General features: G+C 38.8%; 1 long non-coding RNA gene across 1 annotated transcript; it reads left to right on the forward strand.

Annotated features, from left to right (window-relative positions):
- Nucleotides 1–1,613: 1,613 nt before the first annotated feature.
- Nucleotides 1,614–6,205, forward strand: LOC121633311. Its single transcript, XR_006009036.1, has 3 exons — nucleotides 1,614–1,702; nucleotides 2,845–2,847; nucleotides 6,196–6,205. It is a non-coding gene; the product is annotated as an uncharacterized LOC121633311 (long non-coding RNA).
- Nucleotides 6,206–8,590: the final 2,385 nt, after the last annotated feature.

Genomic DNA, 8,590 nt, shown 5'->3' on the forward strand with positions numbered 1-8,590 from the left:
TCCATGAAGCCTGATGAAACCAATCAGTTAGTTAGATTACAAAGATGTCTTAAGGCACATTTATGCTTTTATGCATTTGTCCATTTTGGATCCCATCTGATGAAGACCTTGGAGAGGATGATTCTTGTCCACCTTCGGCCTATAGTGGGCCCATCAATGGATCTGCTACAGTTCGCCTAACAGCCTGGTATTGGGGTGGATGATGCTGTCATCTACCTCCTACAGAGATCCCTCTCTCACCTGGAAAAGGCTGGGAGCACTGTGAGAATCATGTTTTTTTATTTTTCCAGTGCCTTCAACACCACACAGCACATGCTTCTGAGAGACAAGTTGGAAATCACAGGGGTAGACCTGCATCTCACAACATGGATACCTTACCAACCAACCACAGTATGTGAGGACATGAGACTGTAAGGCTGACAGGGTTATCTGCAGTACAGGGTCCCCACAGGGAACAGTTCTGGCTCCCTTCCTCTTCACCCTCTACACTGCAGTCTTCAGCAATTCAGCAAACTGCCACCTACAAAAGTTCTCAGATGATTCTGTAGTCCTTGGCCTCATCGCAGACGGAGACGATAGAGAGTACAGAGAACTGATCCAGGGTTTTGTGGGCTGGTGTCAGCGGAACCGCCTTCAGATAAATGCAGGGAAAACCAAAGAGCTGGTAGTGGTTTTCCACAGGTGTAAACACTCTCCTCCAGCACCAGTGAACATCCAGGGAATGGACATCGAGAGGGTGACATCTTACAGATACCTAGGTGTTCACTTGAACAACAAACTGGACTGGACAGACAACACTAACGTACTGTACAAGAAAGGACAGAGTAGGCTGTATCTCCTAAGGAAACTCTTAATAGATGCAGCAGCATCTCGACTGCTGACAGGAAGAGACTAAACAAACTGGTTAAGAAGACCAGCTCTGTCCTGGGATGCCCCCTAGATCCAGTGGAGGTGGTGGCGGAAAGGAGAATGATGTCTAAGCTTTTGTCTCCGATGGAGAAAATGTCCCACCCCATGCAGGATATTTTAACAACACTGAGCAGCTCCTTCAGTGACCGACTGCTTCACCCGTGGTATTTGAAGGAGAGATACCACAGGTCCTTCCTTCCTACTGCTGTCAGACTCTACAATATGAACCGCTCCCAGTAGCTGCACAGCTACAACAGAAAACTAATAACGTACACAGACGTGCAATATCATTACTTGTGCAATATTGTAAATTCATTCTGTGTATATGCTTTTTATATAGACTTATTTATAGACTTTATATAAAATTTTTATATAGATTTTGTTCTGTACAGGTTTTGTTCTTACCTCTGTAATTTTGTTTTTGCCCTGGTTTTACACTATCACCTTGGCTGCTGTAGCACCAAACTTTCCCCACTGTGGGACAAATAAAAGATTATTTTATTTTATCTCATCCTGTTTTACACAGAAGAAGGATTCGCAGTCGGACGGACAGTTTCGTCTGTCTTTTGCGTCAGTTATGCGTGTAATTTGGTCCATTTTCAAGGAGCTTAGCTATCCGTCACTTGGCACAGAAGATGGAGTAATACGACTGGAAATCGAGGGGGGCAGTGATGAGTAGAACAGCGACATGCAACCAGGAAGAGAAACAAACCAGAGAAGAAGAAGTGAACCAGGACGGAAACAAAAACGCAGAAGAAGAATAAAGACGAGCACAATTGTAGAAATTGCACAAGTGACTATATGACTATATGCAAATGCTGATTTTTCTCCTTCTAAATTCAGACAAGCATGAGGTTGATGTCTAGTTATAATTACTATGGAAGGTATTACCTTGGCTTCCAGTGTAATGGAAAATTGACACATAACCCTTATGGTTTGTAGACTACACTTTGCATTGTTAAGGCTTTGGCTTATGTTTTACTCAGGGAGGAGAATGACTGTGTACCCAGATAAGGATTTAGTGAGCTCCCCTTCCCCCTTTTCTTTTCTTCCTTGTACCAGGCCATGAGGGGTTAACTACAATGACCTTCGACCTCGATGTTATCAGCTCATGCTCTGGCTATATTAACCAAGCACACATGTACCTCCGCAGACTCGTGCAGCCAAAGCTTCTTTGACTGTGTGATTCTCATTGTCTGTACAGCTCTTAATTAAATACTTTGTTTGATTCTCACTCAGTGTGTGATCTTTGATAAATAAATTCCACTACACCAGTACTACAGTAATGAACCTTGGAGTTATTCTGGAAAAGGATCTGTCCTTTGACTCACATATAAATCAGTTTTCTATAACCACTTTCTTCCACCTATGTAATATTGCTAAAATTAGGGACATCCTGTCTTGAAACGATGCAGAAAACTAGTTCATGGCTTTGTTACTTGAACATTGGACTACTGCACTTCCTTATTATTAGGCTGTTCCAAATATGCCCTGAAAAGTCTCCATCTGAGCCATAAAGCTACAGTGAGCGTTCTGATGAGAACTACCAGCAAAGATCTCTGGAGTTTTATCTTTGCTTCATTGCCTCCCTTCCTGACTCGCTGCCTTTCCTGCTGCTCATACTGGACAGATTCTGGTAAAAACCACATTAGGTCTGAACACCAAAGTAAAAACAGAAACCAGCCTGCATCAATTCATTGTTGCTCCATTGTTTACTTGCAGTGAATAAGCTGTTTTCTGGTCTTGGCCAATCAAGGTTTCCTTCTTCTTTTATCTCCCCCTAGAGAGCAGCTGTTGTAACTAGATGACATTGTAGTTTGGTCCACTTGAGGAAAGTGCAGTGTGAAAGCAATCTCAGCCAAAAATGCAAAACTTTTCCGCATTCCACGCCCAAACTGATTCGCCTGTACCCTCCTGGCTTAAATGTGCTCTTAGACTGTTGACAGACGTCCTATGATACGCTAAGAACTTCTTTCCATTTTTGTCTCTGCTTTGTATATAATGTATAAATTGGCATCATTAACTTGTTGCTAAAGTTGCCTGTTAATTCCTTTTTCTTGTTGTTTCTATCTGCTGTAAGTAGATGGCCATCCTTCCTGAGCCAGGTTCCTCCGGAAGGTTTCACTTCGCATTAAAAAGGGAGATTTTTACTTTCACCAGCCACCCTGTGCATGCTCAGGATGGGGGGCTGAATTGAAAAAAAGTTTCTATGCAATCTGGTTCCCTTAGCCAGATTATTATTTTTTTTAACTTATGAATTGGCTTGTATGAATACATATATTATAAGGTTGACTTATGTGGATTTTTTAGGGTTACAATGAAATTAGCTTGAGTTGATAATGTCTGCAAAGTCCAGCTCTGTCCTGGGCTGTTCTCTGGGCTCAGTGCGGGATGTAGATCACAAAAGGCTCCTGGCAAAACTGCCATCCATGCTGGACCATGAGTCCCACCCCCTGCAGGACGCCCTGTCTGCTCTGGAGAGCAGCTTCAGTGACAGACTGATTCATCCTCGATGTGTGAAAGACAGATACACATGTGATCAGTCTTTACATATTTATATACATGTTTATGTAAGGCAAGGCAAGTTAATTTATATAACACAACTCAACGACAGAGTGATTCAAAATGCTTAAAGAATACGAGAACATATTTACACACTGTACATACACTTTTAGAAATTGCTGTAAATTTACCTCAAAATATCAACAGTATTATTCTGTTAGGTTTAAATGCAGTACATTACTGTTAATTTTGGTTGGTGAAATGACTCAGATGAAAAATAACGGTATTCGACAGTATTATTGTTCAGAGGGAAAAAAGACAGTACTTTACAGTATTTTTCTCATTGCATTGTGGGAACTGAAAACTGCTTTGAGCCCGCATGTGTTCAAGTTGTGATTTTTCCATCCATCTTCATCTTGTGAATTAAAAGGTGAGTGCCTCTTTGGTTTGCTTGTTAGCATAGACAAAATACATAACATTTGTAATCAATGCATATTGTGCTGTGATGATTTTATAGCCTAGATCCCAACATCAATAAAACATTTGTAACATTGCATTTATGTCTTATTACGTTCAAAATTCTTTTACTAAAACTGTTTTCTTTAGCTAAATTATTGTCAAAGTAAGTAATGCCCATTGGATTTGAATCAAGTTAACTTGAAAGTTTTCAAGTCCTATTTGAGACTGAGCTGACACAAACAACGATTAAATCACTTGAATGCAGTCTCAAGCGGTTACCGTGGCCAGCTATGATTAACTACTTCTACAGTTGCTAATATTAATTTTTTTTTCATGATATTCCTTCTCTTCAAATTTGCAGAAGGTTAATGATACTGGAAGTGCAACTAACTTTTTAAACTCTTGTTTCAGTGGGAAGCAAACTGTGACACAGCGGAGTGGAGCTGGATTTCTAAACTGGATCTTTCAAATTACAAGGTGAGTTTTATGTAGGGATAGGCTATCTTCAATATCACCAAATAAGTAAATAAATTGAACTGAAAATTACATGGAAACATAAATGAAAAGGAATATTAACATAAAATAAATTTAAAACTGTTTAAATGACAGAAAAAATATACATTTTTTTATGATTACATAATTCATAGGTTTTCTGGATATCAGCAAAACAATACTGGGGAAAAAGGCACTAAGTTAGATACCTAAAAAGTTGCAACATAATTTCATAATACAAAGTATATATACAACTTTTCTGACTGGGCTTGCTGCTGTTTTTTCTACTTACTACGCCTTCAATCTTCAGTACCATGATGATGCTGCATGCACACTGGAATTCATTCAAAGCTTAGATGCCTAGATCCCTACATCCTTCAGCTACTATTGTGTGATGTGAGCATTTAGAGGACCTTGTGTTGCTCACATTTAATCTCACAGATGCAGTGTCAACTGCCCAAAACATCTGATTTCTGGAGCTTGTTAAAACAGCTTTCCTGCCACTAATTAGGGCAGTGAAAACTACCACTTTTCATGAATCATTTTTGTACATGGATTACAGGTGACAATGTGTAACTTCTAAAAAGATGCTAAAATGTAACATTGCCTACACCTTGTGTAGTAAAGGGCGGTGTTCTTGATACAAGAATAGACTTTGTTGTATTTATATTAGCAAGCAAACTTTAATTAGTAAACACCAATTCTTATTTTTCAGGTGGTTCATCGAGATCAATCCCGAGAGAGGCACCAAGGCTGGATGAGGAACAGTTCAGTCAAAGAAGACAGGAAAGATCGCCCAGAAGAAGGTGACATCAGTCAAATCTCGTGTCTCCAGTCTACTCAAGAAACTAATGGACTTTGCGTGGGACTTCATATAATACAGTCAGTCAAGTAATTCTCTCTCTCTCTCTCTCTCTCTCTCTCTCTCTCTCTCTCTCTCTCTCTCACACACACACACACAATTTTTTTTCACTTAGCTCAGATAGCCACTGACTTAAGTTATTCAGACGTTCACTTGACCACTTTCAGTTACGTACCTACTCACTCAGCCAGTCTGTTCGTGTCCAGAGTTCAGTTTTTAGACAGACTACAAGACTTGTTAAAACACGGTATTGATAATTTATATTATTTATATGGCTGAAATTAAAGTTTATTTACCTGAACAAGCTTTGTGCTTTGTTATTTTCTACCTTATAATATTATAAGAATGTTTTGCAATTCCATTCATTGAAGTCATTTACTTGGTTTCTTAAATACTAATTCTGATCAAGGCCGGCTTTACGCAGGGGCAAGAGGGGGCAGTGCCCCCTCAAACAAACATTCTGCCCCCTCAATCAAATGCGCCGAAATGGGCAAATCTCTCCAAACGCTCTCTCCCCTCTGTACTGAACTCTGTGTGTCGGAGCTTCACAGGATCCATTGTACTGTCTTCAACAAGTCCTTCCCACCACCACAGAAAACAACCAATCAGTGTTTAGTATGCAAATGAGTTGACATACAGCCTGATCTTGCGGTGTCATATTTCTCCCCCTCGTAGAGAGAGCGGCTGCTGAGCTCCAGCGGTAAAACTTATAGAGTAAAGCTCTGTTAAATGTGTTGTAGCGATACTGAATAAATACTTATAATAACAGACGTATTTATTGCATCTATTCTGTCAACTGGGGTTTGTTTCTGTTCTATTTAAACGTGTCTACGCCTGTTAGTAGGAGCAGTGATCAATCACGCACGGGCCATAGATGTGACTGCCTCCTCGGTACAATACAGACTGAGGGAAAACGAGCTGCGCATATGAGACCCCTCAAGCTCCGCCCAGCCTTTAGTTCAGCATGCTAGTTTGAAGAAAAAAATAACAGAAAGTTTCACTCTACATTCCCGCTGCTTTCAGCAGTTCAGCTCAGAGCTTGATGTATGCCTTGTTGGTTCTTAAAATTTTGATGAAGGATCATTTAGTTTTTACTCATTTTCATTTATTATTATCATTATTTCCCCCTGAAGGTTCACTGTCTTATTTTGGTAGGGGGTTTAATTTTTTGCTCTGTTATTGTTGTGCTTAATAGTTATGATTCTTTAATCATTATGGTCTATATACAGACAGAAACAAACACACAGATAGTTGAGTTTATTGTTATTAGTTTCAAATTTATTCAAAATGCTTAGACATCTAATGGCTGTCCAATAGGGCAATTGTTATTTTGTTGGTTGTTAAAGCTTTGATAATGGATCATTCTTTTCTTTTTTCTTACTTCATTTTGTTATTGATATTTTCTGTTCCCCCCCTGAGGGATTGCCACCTTATTGTGGTCAGGGGGTTTGCGTGCCTCAGTGACTCTAAGAGCTATACCAGCAGGAGCTTTGGTTTCAGGTGGGACACCCAAGCTGGACAGGTCTTAGAGTAGAGGCCTGACAAAGTGCAATCCATTTCTTTGAAGTTGGACTCCACTAACAGCACAGTTCCATTAAAGAAACACTTAAAAAACAACAACAAGAAAATGCTGAAGTATGTACTCATAATGCCCCCTTCAAATTTATGCCTGCCCCCTCATGTATGCATTCCTAGAACCGGCCCTGTCTCAGACAGTAGCATGCTGCTGTTTATGACAACTGTTCACGTGAAATACAGTAATCACTGACTGGTAGCTATGAAACTGTGGAATAAAAAACACATAGAAGCAAATTACTCATAAGAAATTTTTGTAAAGGAGTTACTGAAGTTACTTTATTATTTATTATCTGTTTCAGCAAATTACCATTCACATTTTGATTTTTCAGCCAAAGTTATGTTTTTATTGCCAATCCTTGCTAATTTAAATATCCCTAACCAGACATTTTAGTTTTCTAAACCCCACCAGTGGTTTAGGTGAGTGTATATGGATATTCAAAGGAAAAAGAAAAATACTGAGAGGACTTGCAGCACTTGCCTTAGTGAAAGACTGAAATCCTTGCAGAAACAAGAAAAGAAAAACAAGTTTCCTCCTGGAGTCAAACACTGTTCCCTCAGGTGACAGCGGATGTTGTAGATCCATCCACCAAACTGCTTGCACTGAAATAAGCACTTGATTGGTGATCCACATAGTTAGAGGTTGCATATGAGTAAAAAAAAAAAAAAAACAAAGAAAAAGAAAATCAGGGATGTATGTCCCTAGAAAGGATAAAAAAGGTGAATGCTGACATATTCTGCATGTGTAATGAATAATTATAACAGGGAATAAGAATAAACTAGATAAGAAATCTTTACATTGTATAGGCGTTGTTTCCAGAAACTTCAAATGTATGGTTTCAGTTGTTTAAAGGCTGCTTTTTAGGGGGCGGGGGGGACATGTTAAAAGCATAAAAAATTCAACTGCAGCTCACATTTTATTTATAAAACTGCCCATGTACTATGCCACTGAGATCAAATGCTGAAATTTTTAAGGGATGGGCTTTTCTATGAATGCCAGAATACTGAGCATAGATATGAGCAGAAGGTAGTAAACTGATATGAAGTACAACGATGATGAAAGCTCCTGGCAATGGATGGCCAAAACTGCCAAAATAAAAATTAAATACTGTCTTCAGGAAAGCAGTGGAATCGCTCTTAATGCATCTTGTAAGCTATGGATCGGACACTAACTTCAGCATCATTACATCACCAAAGATGTGACACTGTTGAAGATCCTGTACAATCTCCTGTAGAAAGTCAGCCATTTCTGTGGTGGTTCTACCCTCTTAAAACCTCCATCTCCTCCCAAGGCCACAAGCAGCAAAGCTAGATAGAGTTAGGTAGAGCTAACCGGACCCCAACTACATAGTCCTCCCTGGATTTAGAGTGTGTGACCTGCTCACTCATTTACATAATGAGGCAGAAAACCATACAGAAATGTAAAAAGCAGACAGAAATAAATGCACTCTGAGAAATAACTTAAGAAAGAAAATGCAAGATTGGAAATAAGAGGACATAAATATGACTCTCAATTGTGTCAATAAATGAAAAGATAAATTAAATTTCAGATGAAAAATAAAATACAGAAATAACTAATTTTGGGGATAGGAAAATTTAAAAGGGAAAAAAACAGAAATAGTCATAAAAATAAATGAGGAAAAAAACTTTAAAAAGCATATATATGTATATATATACTATAACATTGAATAAAGATATATACATTTACATTTTATACATTTCTTAATGGAAAAACAATTTGTCAATATTTTTTTCCTCGAAATCAAATATTGCCTTTGCTACATTCTTTAA

The sequence above is a fragment of the Melanotaenia boesemani genome, chromosome 22, assembly GCF_017639745.1.
Source record: "Melanotaenia boesemani isolate fMelBoe1 chromosome 22, fMelBoe1.pri, whole genome shotgun sequence".
NCBI classification, from domain to species: Eukaryota; Metazoa; Chordata; class Actinopteri; order Atheriniformes; family Melanotaeniidae; genus Melanotaenia; species Melanotaenia boesemani.